The 14,457-nt window shown below is 47.5% G+C and overlaps 1 protein-coding gene across 16 annotated transcripts in view; it reads left to right on the top strand.

Moving 5' to 3' along the window:
- The window catches only part of KLHL21 (kelch like family member 21), a 128,753-nt gene that overhangs the window by 88,260 nt on the left and 26,036 nt on the right, over positions 1-14,457 (top strand). The window lies entirely within an intron of this gene.

Genomic DNA, 14,457 nt, shown 5'->3' on the forward strand with positions numbered 1-14,457 from the left:
CCTCTAATACTTTCAGCCATAGACCCTGAACAAGCATGCCTCAGATCAGGTGTTTCTGACATTGTCAGATCTGACAAGATTATTGGCATACTTGTTTCTGATGTTATTCAGACACTACTGCAGGCAAATAGATTAGCCGGACTGCCAGGCAACTGGTATTGCTTAAAAGGAAATAAATATGGCAGCCTCCATATTCTACTCACTTCAGTTGTCGTGTAAAGCAAACCTGTAACAAAAAATTTCATCCTCTGGGGGCTCCTTACCTCAGGAGAGGGAAGTTCCTGAATCCTAATGAGGCTTCCCCGTCTTCCGCTGTCCCGGCAATCCAGCGCTGCAACCCCTCCCCCTTCCCCGAACAGCGGCTAGGTAAATGTTTATCTACCGAGATCCGGTGCAGTAGCAGTAACTGCTCTCTGTTCGGGGTCAGGCGGAAGTAGCCAGGCTCGGATCGGATCCTGAGTTTGAAAGGGAGAGCGGCTACTATGCCTGCGCTGGATCGTGGTAGGTAAATATTGCCTGCGCAGTACTTGTCAGCGCTTTTCGGGGGAAGCTTTGGGGAAGACTGCGCTGGATCCCCCAGGCTACAGAGGATGGGAAGCCTCATTGGGTCCATAAGGGCTCATTCACACTTAAAAAAGCACAAAACGGTAGTGTTTAGCTTAGCACTACTGTTTTTGGCGCGGGTGATTTTTCAGCGAATGAAGCGGAAAAATCACTGGACAAATACACGTTCTTGGAGCGATCGCAATTACCACTTCTATAATATGCGATCACTCCCGAATTGCTAAAAAATGCTGCATGCGACGTGTTTTCAATTGCCACTAATCGCGAAACCCCTGTGATCTGGGGGCAGTCGTGCCAGTGAGATTACTGCCAAATAGTTACAATTGCACTAGCGCTGTGGCTTCGGTGATTAGCGGTAAACGGCTGCGAATCGCCCTAGTGTGAATGGGCCCTAAGGTTTCCACCTCCCGAGGTAAGAATCTCCCAGAGATGGATTTTTAAGTTACAGATCCCCTTTAACCTCCTTGCCGGTTATCCCGAGCTCAGCTCGGGGTAACCTGCGTAGGAGGATTTCTCAGGCCCCACTGGGCGGATTTCCCCCCCAAATTTTTTTTATTGCACGCAGCTAGCACTTTGCTAGCTGCGTGCATTTCTCGATCGCCGCCGCGCCAAGACCCCTTGCGCAGCCTGGCCAATCAGTGCCAGGCAGCGCTGAGGGGTAAATCGGGATTCCCTCTGACGTCCCGACGTCGGTGATGTCATCCTGCCCCGTCGCCATGGCGACCGGGTAAGCCCAGCAGGAAATCCCGTTCTGAACGGGATTTCCTGCTTACTCTGATCGCCTGAGGCGATCGGAGTGGGTGGGGGGATGCCGCTGCACAGCGGCTATCATGTGGCGAGCCCTGGGCTCACTACATGAATTAAAAAAAAAAAAATAAATTAAAAAAAAAAGTTATGTGCTGCCCCCTTGCCACAGGAATTGGACCAGCAAGGGGGCTAAGGGGTTTTAGCGCAAGTCTGTGGAATACTGAGTGAAGAGTTAGCCATGTAGTATTATCTAAATACGCTGTATATAAGCACTCTGTATAGAACTAACGAGAAGAGTTTCTTCTATGCAGTCGGCACTGTAGCTGTCTGACTACCCTCTGATCTGTTCCATGTTTCTTGTTTGGTGAACATGGCAGAGTTTTTTGTTCTGTCCAGTCGGCACTGTAGCTATCTGACGAATGGCTCTTCCCCTGGATAAGCTGCTGCCGCTCTGCGCTCTTTTCCCTGGATAAGCTGCTGCCGCTCTGCGCTCTTTTCCCTGGATAAGCTGCTGCCGCTCTGCGCTCTCTCCTCTGCACTTCCTCCTCTGCGCTTTCCTCTGAGCTTTCCTCTGAGCTTTCACCTCTGCGCTCTCTCCTCTGCACTCTACCCCCTGGATAAGCTGCTGCCGCTCTGCGCTCTCTCCTCTGTGCTCTTCCCTGGATAAGCTGTTGCTGCTCTGCGCTCTTCCTTCCCCCCCCCCCCCCCAGATATGCTGCCACTCCATGCTCTCTCCTCTGCGCTCTTCCCTGGATAAGCTGCTGCCGCTCTGCGCTCTTCCTTTCCCTGGATATGCTGCCGCTCTGTGCTCTTTCCTCTGCGCTCTTCCCTGGATAAGCTGCTGCCGCTCTGCGCTCTTCCTTTCCCTGGATATGCTGCCGCTCTGTGCTCTCTCCTCTGTGCTCTTCCCTGGATAAGCTGCTGCCGCTCTGCGCTCTTCCTTTCCCCGGATATGCCGCCGCTCTGTGCTCTCTCCTCTGCGCTCTTCCCTGGATAAGCTGCTGCCGCTCTGCGCTCTTCCTTTCCCCGGATATGCCGCCTCTCTGTGCTCTCTCCTCTGCGCTCTTCCCTGGATAAGCTGCTGCCGCTCTGCGCTCTTCCTTTCCCTGGATATGCTGCCGCTCTGTGCTCTCTCCTCTGCGCTCTTCCCTGGATAAGCTGCTGCTGCTCTGCGCTCTTCCTTTCCCCTGGTTATGTTGCCGCTCTGTGCTCTCTCCTCTGCGCTCTTCCCTTCCTCCTCCTCCCTGTTATCCGCCTCCCCCCCCCCCCCCCGATAAGCTGCCGCTCTGTGCTCTCTCCTCTGCGCTCTTCCCTGGATAAGCTGCTGCCGCTCTGCGCTCTTCCTTTCCCCTGGATATGCTGCCGCTCTGTGCTCTCTCCTCTGCGCTCTTCCCTTCCTCCTCCTCCTCCCTGTTCCCCCCCTCCCCCTCCCGGATAAGCTGCCGCTCTGTGCTCTCTCCTCTGCGCTCTGTCAGTCGACACGTTCCAGCATCTTTTGAGCTGTTGGCTGGGATCCATGTTGGATAGACGGTTCTGTACACACTCCTATCCTCAGCCTCCCTTCTTCCTTGTCACGCGCTGGTGTATTAATAGCTCAGGCGGTTGCTAGTCCCCCAGAAGTAAATAGACGTAATTCACAGCTACAGGAGAATAGTCAGACCTTGAATCATAAGTTATATGTGTTTAAGTGTACAAAGATGAGCGCTAAAGAAACACTCCGCACAAAATTATCCATTTAGTTCTGTGTGTCAGGTACAGTAAGTCAAGGATTACTTCCTGGACTTCATTTCTTGCCATAATGAATAAACATAATGAATAAAATTGCTTATTGCTTAATATTCATTTATAGATTATTTGACAGTAACCCCATTGTAAAATCTTTCTTCACTCTGATTTACTTTCTGAAATTTTATAACTGGTGGTAATGTCTTTAGTTCTGCCAGGTGATCTGTGCAGAATGTTTGTTACTGAGAGTTCTATGCTTGCTTGTCACTTAGAAAAGCCGTTATTTCCCACAATGCAACGAGGTTCACAGACAGCAAACTGTCAGGACCATAGTCATGACATCACACTGTGGGAGGGGTTTCACCACAATATCAGCCATACAGACCCCCCCTGATGATCTATTGGAGGAAAGGTAAAGATTTCTCATGGGAAAGGGGGTATCACCTACTGATTGGCATGAAGGTCAATCCTTGATTAAAGTTCCTCTTTAAAGCTAATGGGAACCAACATTTAAATATAAAGTCAGATACTCACCTAAGGAGAGGGAGACTCTGGGTCCCATAGAGCATTCCCTCTCCTCTCCCGGTCCCCGCTGTTGCGTTGGCTCCCCCATAGCGGTATTCAACCTTTTCGGTCAAATACCGCTGTTTCCTAGCCGAAGGGAGGCTTCGGAAATGCTTTGGTAGCCTGAGTGCTCCCGAGGACGAGCCGCTCTACATTGCACATGTGCAAGCGCCCTCTATGACGCACTCGCGCATGCGCAGTATGGAGCCGCCTGTCTTCGGGAGGACTCGGCTCCCGAAGACCTCCGAAGTCCCTGCGGCGGCGGACGCGAACGGGGGAGCCAGCGCAGCACCGGGGGCTCCGGGAGAGGAGAGGGAAGGCTCATTAGGACCCGAGCCTTCCCTCTCCTGAGGGAAGGCTCATTAGGACCCGAGCCTTCCCTCTCCTTAGGTGAGTATCTGAGTTTTTTTTTTTTTTTACTTAATTATGGATTCCCATTAGCTTTAAATAGGAACTTTACTGAATATAACTTAATGAATAAATCTGCTTATTATTTACGGCATTAATTTATACATTTAGTCTGTATTTGGCCGTTGTAAAATCTTTCCTCACCCCGACTGCATTCTGAAATTTATCACTGGTGGCGACATTTTTACTGCTGGCAGGTGCGTCACTGCGGAATGTGTGTTTGTTTTGTGTTTAGAAGCAAGTGCACTAGGATGAGAATTCTGCATAATTAATAGCCTAGGCTAAGTTTCAGTGGGAGGGCAGGGCTAGATAATGATAACCAGCACCATATAGCTATAGGAAGTGTTTCTGATACTCAAACCAGGATAATTACTGTAAAAGTACTGCATAGTTTACTGCATTCTTCTATATGTCACTACAGGGCCTCTTTAAAGGATACCGGAAGTGACATGTGACATGAGATAGACATGGGTATGTACAGTGCCTAGCACAAAAATAACTATGCTGTGTTCCTTTTTTTCTTTCTCTGCCTGAAAGAGTTAAATATCAGGTATGTAAGTAGCTGACTCAGTCCTGACTCAGACAGGAAGTGACTACAGTGTGACCCTCACTGATAAGAACTTCCCCTTTTTTACCTCTTTCTTGCTCTCAGAAGCCATTTTCTGCTAGCAAAGTGTTTTATAGTTGGAATTTCTTATCAGTGAGGGTCACACTGTAGTCACTTCCTGTCTGAGTCAGGACTGAGTCAGCCACTTACATACCTGATATTTAACTCTTTGAGGCATAGAAAGAAAAAAGAACACAGCATAGTTATTTGTATGCTAGGCACTGTACATACCCATGTCTATCTCATCATGTCACATGTCAGTTTGGGTATCCTTTAAGGGTATTTTATATGAAAAATTACAATATCCTAGTCATGATAGCTGCTGTGTGTAGTGAGGTAGTGCAGCGCCCTTATAAACAAACATGGAATCCCCGTCATGCCGCTGTTTGAAGACTGACCACAAAGCCTAATGGTCCCTAGAAGGAGAGTTTCTGTTTTATGGTCTCTCCACTAGATCACATTTCAGCAGCAGATGCTGCTAAATATAAAACCTATAATTATAAGTCTCCATCCAAAGGAAGCTGCCCGAAAAACATCCATAGTCTGTACTCCCAACTTCCTTAGAGGGTAAAGAGCAGCACCTCTAGAGAGTCTGAAGCAAAAAAAAAAAAAACCTTTTTACTGGCCACTTATCTTCAGCAATCACATCATAGCTGATACGCAGCATCCCCGCGGCAAACCGAGGTATTTATACCCCCCAAATCCCCAGGGCAAACTTCCACTGCGCGGGGGAGGCAGAGCTTTGCGCTGTAGCTCTGACTCCAGTCCAGTCAATCTCCTCCCCTCCCCGCCCCTCTCAGTGAAAGAAGACTGGGAGAGGCGGAGATTGACGCGAGCAGAGGCAGAGTTATTGCGCAAAGCTCTGCCTCTACCCGGAAGGAGCCCCAAATTTTTCCCCGGGGATTTCGGGGGTATAAATACATCCTTCTGTCGCGGGAATGTGGCGTTTCAGTTATGATCTTATTGCTGAAGATAAATGGCCAGTAAAAAAAGTTTTTTTTTTTTTCCGGCTTCAGACTCTCTTTAAGTGCAGATATTCAGGCAAGAGGGTCCCCTTAGCTGCTTAAAGTGGAACTCTAACAAAGGATTGAAAATCATCCGAATCAGTAGCTGATACCCCCTTTTCCATGAGAAATCTTTTCCTTTTCTCAAATAGATCATCAGGGGGTCCGTATGGCTGATATTGTGGTGAAACCCCTCCCACAGTGGGATGTCATGACCATGGCCCTGACAGTTTCCTGTCTGTGAACCTCCTGTGGGAAATAATGTCTTTTTCCAACTGCCAAGCAAACCGTATCTCCCTCTGTGCATAGAACTCTGTGACAAACATTCCACACAGATCACATGGCAAAACTAACTATGTCACCATCAGTGATACATTTCAGAATGTAAATCAGGGAGAGGAAAGATTTTATAATGGGCAAACACTGACTTAATAATCTATAAATGTAATATTGTCAACAATCATCAATTTTATTTATTAAATCCAGGGCTGTGGAGTCGGTACAAAAATCCACTGACTCCGACTCCTCAGTTTAGGATTCCACTGACTCCTCTAATTTGCATATTACAATCTTGTTGATTGAAAGTAAGTAACATGAAATTCTTCTCTTAACTGCCAACGCTTAGGAATTTTAAAAGACAACTGAAGTGAGAAGGATATGTAGACTGCCATATTTATTCCCTTTAGTCATAGACTAAAACTAGTCCTTGGTAAGAGTACTTGTAAAAGGTACAGACCGGAACAAAGAACATCTATCAGGTCCTAGGCAATGTGACTGTGGGTACATGTAAGAATGATGTGCAGGTACTCTGCAGGGGAATGAGGAGATTCTTCCTCTATTACACATTCTTCATGCACAATCTGAACCAGGTTTATGGGCGATAAACACCTCTGTGTTAAATGTGCACAACATTCTCATTGGACTCCCTGCAGCTCTGTGGAGAGTGCATATGTAGAGTATAGTACTACTGTGTAACAAAGTAAACCTGAGACAGATGAAATTAAAGTTGTATACATACCTGGGGCTTCCTCCAGCCCCTTCAGGCCAATCAGTCCCTCGTTGTCGTCCTCTGCCACCTGGATCTTCTGCTATGAGTCCCAGTACTTGAGCCAGTCTGGCGTAGTGCGCATGCACACACTCCGCCGCCGGGAGCGTACTACACCTGTGCAGCACTATTGCGCAGGTGCAGAACGCTCCTGGCTGTAGGAGCGGCACGTGGCTGGACTGCGCTGACTGGCTGAATTACCAGGACTCATAGCAGAAGATCCAGGTGGTGGTGGAGGACAGCGAGGGGCTGATTAGCCTGAAGGGGGCTGGAAGAAGCCCCAGGTATGTATAAAACTTTTATTTTCATCCTTCTCAGGTACCATTTCATTTGTAGTCACCAAACCAAATTTTAACAACACATCAAATGATTTGATTTCATCAGCAAAGAGAGTGCATACATTTGCATAAATCAGAATCAACGTAGAATTCTTTCCATCTCATTGACCATCTCTATTAGTGACACGGCTACACATCAGGCTTTATTCTTACAGCATAGATGTTATTTAGTATATATGTTACGGCCAGAACCCGAATGGTGGCCACTTCTAGTTCTGGCCGGCCACTTCGGGTTCTGGCCGGCCAATATGCGAAGTGGCCGCAGCGCAGCGGCCAATGTGAGAAATGTTTTGTTTACGCAGTCTCACTGCGGCCAAATTGATGACAACTTGCTTAATTTAACCACCTTAGTGGTATGGACGAACTCAGCTCGTCCATTACCGCCAGAGGCTGCCGCTCAGGCCCTGCTGGGCCGATTTTGATAAAATAAAAAGCAGCACACGCAGCCGGCACTTTGCCAGCCGCGTGTGCTACCTGATCGCCGCCGCTCTGCGGCGATCCGCCGCAAGCAGCGGCGAAAGAGGGTCCCCCAGCCGCCCGAGCCCTGCGCAGCCGGAACAAATAGTTCCGGCCAGCGCTAAGGGCTGGATCGGAGGCGGCTGACGTCCATGACGTCACTCCGCTCGTCGCCATGGCGACGAGGAAAGCCAAACAAGGAAGGCTGCTCATTGCAGCCTTCCTCGTTACTTCTGATTGCCGGAGGCGATCAGAAGAACGCATCCGGAGCGCCCTCTAGTGGGCTTTCATGCAGCCAACTTTCAGTTGGCTGCATGAAAGTTTTTTTTTTTTAATTTAAAAAAAACCCTCCCGCAGCCGCCCTGGCGATCTCAATAGAACGCCAGGGTGGTTAATGAAATATAGCCGGCGGCAATGTAATAGATGAAGCCGCCGGTTTTCGCACTGCCTTTCTCCTCTCCCCCCGATTCCCCCCCCCCCCCGCCTCCCATACAATAAGTAGCAGCCGGCGGGGACATGCCTGTCCCGAGAGTCGTTCGTCGCGGCAGGGAAATCCTGCCGTTCCTGCAGAGCGGGTGCTGGCAGAAGCAATGTCTGCAGCCTCCCCGCTCTGCTGCCCCTGCTGCGACGAACGACTCTCCGGCTGCATGTCCCCGGCTGCTACTTGTTGTATGGGAGGCGGGGAGAGGAGAGAGAAGAGGGGGGGGGGGGAGAGGAGAGAGGCAGTGCGAAAACCGGCGGCTTCATCTATCACATTGCCGCCGGCTATATTTCATTAAATTAAGCAAGTTGTCATCAATTTGGCCGCAGCGAGACGGCGTAAACATTACATTTCTAACATTGCCCGCTGCGCTTTTTTTCAATTCAATTCACTTTATTGTCATTGTGTAACACAACAAAATTACTTTTCATGACAACCCCACGGTGCATATAGGGAACATAGTAATAGTAACAAGGAAGAGAAGAAACTATACAAGTATGCCAGGTATTACAGATGTTTAAACAATTTGTACACAGTGTTAATTTATTTCAGAGAGGATTCAGAGTTTATCAAGTTTATGGCGGATGGGAAAAAGCTGTCTTTCAGTCTGTTTGTGTGTGCGGATTGATCTAAAACGTTTACGTTGCTGCGGCTGTTGTTGCTGTTTACGTTGCTGCGGCCACTTCGCACATTAGCCGGCCAGAACCCGAAGTGGCCGGCCAGAACTAGAAGTGGCCACACTTCGGGTTCTGGCCGTAACATATATAAGAGATTCCTGTGTACACATCATATCATATATACAGTCACAATCAGATGTGTATATCTGACTTTAAAAATACAAGTAAAGAGAAGAACCGAGAGCCAAATATAGTGTAGTAGGTAATGGCAATAGGAAAATTAGAGAAGAGTACAATAGATCTACTCACAAACACGGGTTACCTCCAGGCAACCACTGTATAGGCAGGTGAGGAGATTAGCCTGTCCCCACTCAGGAATAAGAAGTCGCTCTCTGTAGACAGGAAAAAGATGGGGTATCCCCCTCCACCAGGGGTGGATGTTAAGTATAACGTAACGAGAACAGAGGCGCCAACAGAATAAAAACAGTATTTAAAAGGTTTAAAAAATGCTTCGGAAGCAGTGGTGGACTTACCTCCTGCAAGCAGACACAACAAGCTGTGTATTTGGAACTAAATTTTATTGGTACACTCCGGGGGGTAGTCTCAACGCATTTCGCAGGAAAACCTGCTTCTTAAGGCAATGATATACGGAGTACACAACAGCAATGGGTCCGGGTAACACCTGGCTATTGATTAGTATGAAGGGCAATCCTTCCTGTGTACACATTATATATACAGTCACAATCAGATGTGTATATCTGACTTTAAAAATACAAGGACCGCTTTATTGAAGCAGCACAAGTAACTCATTTTGATTGGTTTATTTCATTTTTGACTAAGCACAGCTATTACTGTATGTATAAATTATTTATGATGACTATTATCTGAGAAATAGAAAATGTTATCATATTTTCTATTTTAATTACAGTTTAAATTCATTAGGAGTCGGAGTCGGTGCATTTTTTTCTGACTCCAGGCACCCAAAATTGCCACAACTCCGTCTCCACAGCCCTGATTAAATCAATTCTGATATAGTAAACTACTTTTCCTGGTCCCTTGGAGTTTACTATAAAGGGATTCTACTGTATGTTATTTTCACTATAGTTCCGCTTTACATTTCTGAGTGAGTGTCACGTTTCTATCTATGGACCCCTTCATTGGTAACCACTGAAAAAATTTAAACTGTAATAAAAGGAGCCACCATATATAGTCACTGCTTTTCCTTAGAACTGGCACATAGACACCCTACAACATAAAGGCTTTTAGTAGGTAAAGCACTGCATTACTTAGTGAGGATCTATACATCTTCTTCAAATGGTTGAAAAAAAGAGCAAGGCTGGAATTCAGCTACGTGGGAAGCACAGCTGCGAGCTATTCTGTGTGGGGTGACCTGACCCAGGGGGAGGCTGCTCATAGTCTTGGATGTTTGCTTTTAACGGGGATCTGTTGGTAGAGTTGAGTGACCAGAAAGAGAAGGTGACAAACATATGATAGGTAGAATAGCAGGAACAGATGGAGATTGATGGGCAACAGGTGAGTGAGCAAGAAGACAAGGGTGATGGATGAGTGGGCAAGAAGACAAATGAGTGAGCAAGAGGACAAGGGTGGTGGATCAGTGATCAGGAAGACAAATGAGTGAGCAAGAGGTCAAGGGTTGTGGACGAGTGAGCAAGGAGACAAGGGCAATAGAGGAGGTTGAGCAGGAGGGGAAAGGGGCAGACAATTTGAGTAGGAGTAAAAGGGAGCAGATGGTTGAGCTGGAGGAAAAGGGAGCAGATGGTTGAGCTGGAGGAAAAGGGAGCGGATGGTTGAGCTGGAGGAAAAGGGATCGGATGGGTGAGCTGGAGGAAAAGGGAGCAGATGGTTGAGCTGGAGGAAAAGGGAGCGGATGGTTGAGCTGGAGGAAAAGGGAGCGGATGGGTGAGCTGGAGGAAAAGGGAGCAGATCGTTAAGCTGGAGGAAAAGGGAGCGGATGGTTGAGGAGGAGAAGGGAGCGGGTGGTTGAGCAGGAGGAAAAGGGAGTGGATGGTTGAGCAGGAGGAAAAGGGACCGGGTGATTGAGCAGGAGGAAAAGGGACCGGGTGGTTGAGCAGGAGGAAAAGGGACCGGGTGGTTGAGCAGGAGTAAATGGGGGCGGATGGTTGAGCAGGAGTAAATGGGGGCGGATGGTTGAGCAGGAGTAAATGGGGGCGGATGGTTGAGCAGGAGGAAAAGGGGGCGGATGGTTGAGCAGGAGGAAAAGGGAGCGGATGGTTGAGCAGGAGGAAAAGGGAGCGGATGGTTGAGCAGGAGGAAAAGGGAGCGGATGGTTGAGCAGGAGGAAAAGGGAGCGGATGGTTGAGCAGGAGGAAAAGGGAGCGGATGGTTGAGCAGGAGAAAAAGGGGGCGGGTGGTTGAGCAGGAGGAAAAGGGGGCGGGTGGTTGAGCAGGAGGAGAAGGGGCCAAACAGTTAAACAGGAGAGGAAAGTTGCGGACAGTTGAAGGGGGTGGCCAGTTGAGCAGAGTGGAGTAGTGATAGGCAAATGAGCAGACTTGCCAGTCTGGACCATGGATACACAATTAGAAGGTCCTGGTAGGGAGATAGGAATTCTAAAATGTATCTTTTAATTTACATATAAACCAAGTTACTTGCAGCACAAGGTGTAACTGTACAATATTTAGAGTGCTTTGCAAGACAAACTGTTTTCATTACAATTGAGCCTTTGGTTCTTTTCCGTTTGACGCTGCAGAATTGTACGTTGATTGCCCAATCAAAATTGAATGTGTGTACCAGGCTTAATCAATGCAGGAGCAAAGAATACTGATCTGCCCTGATGGGTGATTCAGCCCTCTTGGGTCCGGATTTTACAAACTGAGTAATAATACCCCCTCCAGATAGACTGATGTCGTTAATAATGGCACAGGGGCAGCACCCCAAGGACACATTTGCTATCATTCATAAAGCATTCCCGCATGAGGAAATGCTGAAAACAGCCGACTTTACCGAGCACATAGCACAATGTGTATTCATAAATGCTGTTTCCGCATGAAAAGCTGACATTCCCGAGCAGAGCGATAAATCACCGCCTTGTGCGGTGACTATCTTAACAAATGTAACAAAATGTTAATTCATAAAGATTAACGCAAGCGGTATGAAGACGGGAAATACCGCTCCCTTGGATGTGGCGATAACAATGTTAAGTTAATGGAGACACAGACCTCCCAGGCAGCTGCAGTAGAGCGGAACACGGATGTATCAACTCGGCAGCTTCTTGTGTTTCCGCAAGCCTACCGCCTGCCTACCGCCAGCCTACATAGTTACATAGTTACTTTGGTTGAAAAAAAACATGCGTCCATCGAGTTCAACCAGTACAAAGTACAACTCCAGCCTGCTCCCTCACATATCCCTGTTGATCCAGAGGAAGGCGAAAAAACCCTTACAAGGCACGGTCCAATTAGCCCCAAAAGGGAAAAATTTCTTCTCGACTCCAGAGGGCTATCAGATAAAATCCCTGGATCAACATCATTAGGCATTACCTAGTAATTGTAGCCATGGATGTCTTTCTGTTGGATTATATAGCTTTGTCACACCCGTGTTAGTGTGAAAACGTGACTGCACTCCTATGCCCACCACCAACATCAAAGGGGCTCACCAGATATAAACCACCTCGGTTTTCAGGTGGGTCTCAAGCTCAAAACTGTGTCTCACTCTGTACTTCAGTGATGCACAACTGCCGATTCAAAGCATCTCCTGACAACTCCTTCAAAGCATCCAGACGGTTATCCGGCGGCGTCCCGCACTACGAAAGGTCCCCGCTGCTGCCACGGATGACTCCAGCTCCCCACCGCAAGTTTCTGGACGTAATGACGTCTCGCGCACTGGCTCCGGAGCTCTAGCATCACCACTCAGATGTGCCTATATCACTCTTTTAGTCTGTAAGTAGGTGATTGGCGCGAGGAGTGCGGATGTATTGTCTAACTGTACAGACATACTATGCAATGAGGAGCCCTATGTTGCTTTGTTTTTAATAGTTTTATCCAGAATAAAAACACTTCTACTGAATCGGCAGTTGTGCATCACTGAAGTACAGAGTGAGACACAGTTTTGAGCTTGAGACCCACCTGAAAACCGAGGTGGTTTATATCTGGTGAGCCCCTTTGATGTTGGTGGTGGGCATAGGAGTGCAGTCACGTTTTCACACCAACACGGGTGTGACAAAGCTATGTGATCCAACAGAATCACGCGATGTGTAGTTTTTGTTTCTGTTTTTTAGATTGAACCTTATGTGAGAGCGCAGTGGAACATTTACTCATCATCTTTATCTAAGGACAATTCCAAGCGAACTCGCAGATCTATGGACATTTATTAAGGATATTGCTATTAATTAAATTGAAGGTATAATTAGGTAGCGCTGCTAGCAATAATATACTACATGGATGTCTTTCAACGCAAGGAAAGCCTAGTTCGGGAAATCTCTGCAGTGCTATCGCACCTGAACACTTTTTTTTATGAATGACCACACAGAAGTGTAAAATACCGAAAGCAGTGTTTTCCCGCACTGATTTTCATTACTGACCACACTTTTATGAATGATAGCCATTCTGGCCAATGCTGTGCCCTGTTGAAACAATGTGGCTACTGGTGACGAGGAGTCCAGTTTTGGCCGGAGACAGTCTATATGTCCTATCCTCTTTCTCCTTGACCTGCATGTCACTTTAATGGGGAATCGCGACAATGTCAATCAGTCGAAGTACTTAATAAATAGATCATACGGAGGCTCTGAGACATTCCTTCTGCTACATTATAGCATAGCTGAGATGGTCTGTCTCCCAGGGAAGTCATGAAGACCGCTAGATATAAATGCGGAACCTACCAAGAGAAGTAAGGCAAATACTCACACCTACACACTGCTCATAACAGCATTGTGGAGTGTCATAAAATGATGAATTGACTAATGGGAATGTGCCCCCTAGTGGATAATATAGATAAGTGCGCATGCTATAGCTTGGTCTTACACCATTGGTTATGGCTACAGACTACTCTGTTCTGTGCTGATGCTTCTGTTACTGGTTGTCTTTTTTTGCATTTGGGCTGTGTTTTACTTTGCTCATGAAGTTCACCTGTTGAGAGGTCCAGTAGCTCTGAGTTCTGTGTTTGGGCTAAAATTACAGAGAACTTCTATCTCCCCATGGTTACTTCATCTTGTGCACTTCTGTCTCCCCTCGGTTACCTCATCTTGTGTTCTTCTATCTCCCCTCGGTTGCCTCATCTTGTGCACTTCTATCTCCCCATGGTTACCTCATCTTGTGCACTTCTATCTCCCCCATGGTTACCTCATCTTGTGCACTTCTGTCTCCCCGTGGTTACCTCATCTTGTGCACTTCTGTCTCCCCGTGGTTACCTCATCTTGTGCACTTCTATCTCCCCGTGGTTACCTCATCTTGTGCACTTCTATCTCCCCGTGGTTACCTCATCTTGTGTTCTATCTCCCCGTGGTTACCTCATCTTGTGCACTTCTATCTCCCCATGGTTACCTCATCTTGTTCACTTCTGTCTCCCCATGGTTACCTCATCTTGTGCACTTCTGTCTCCCCATGGTTACCTCATCTTGTTCACTTCTATCTCCCCATGGTTACCTCATCTTGTGCACTTCTGTCTCCCCATGGTTACCTCATCTTGTGCATGTCTGTCTCCCCATGGTTACCTCATCTTGTTCACTTCTATCTCCCCATGGTTACCTCATCTTGTTCACTTCTATCTCCCCATGGTTACCTCATCTTGTGCACTTCTGTCTCCCCTCGGTTACCTCATCTTGTGCATGTCTGTCTCCCCATGGTTACCTCATCTTGTTCACTTCTATCTCCCCATGGTTACCTCATCTTGTTCACTTCTATCTCCCCGTGGTTACCTCATCTTGTTCA

The sequence above is a fragment of the Hyperolius riggenbachi genome, chromosome 6, assembly GCF_040937935.1.
Source record: "Hyperolius riggenbachi isolate aHypRig1 chromosome 6, aHypRig1.pri, whole genome shotgun sequence".
NCBI classification, from domain to species: domain Eukaryota; kingdom Metazoa; phylum Chordata; class Amphibia; order Anura; family Hyperoliidae; genus Hyperolius; species Hyperolius riggenbachi.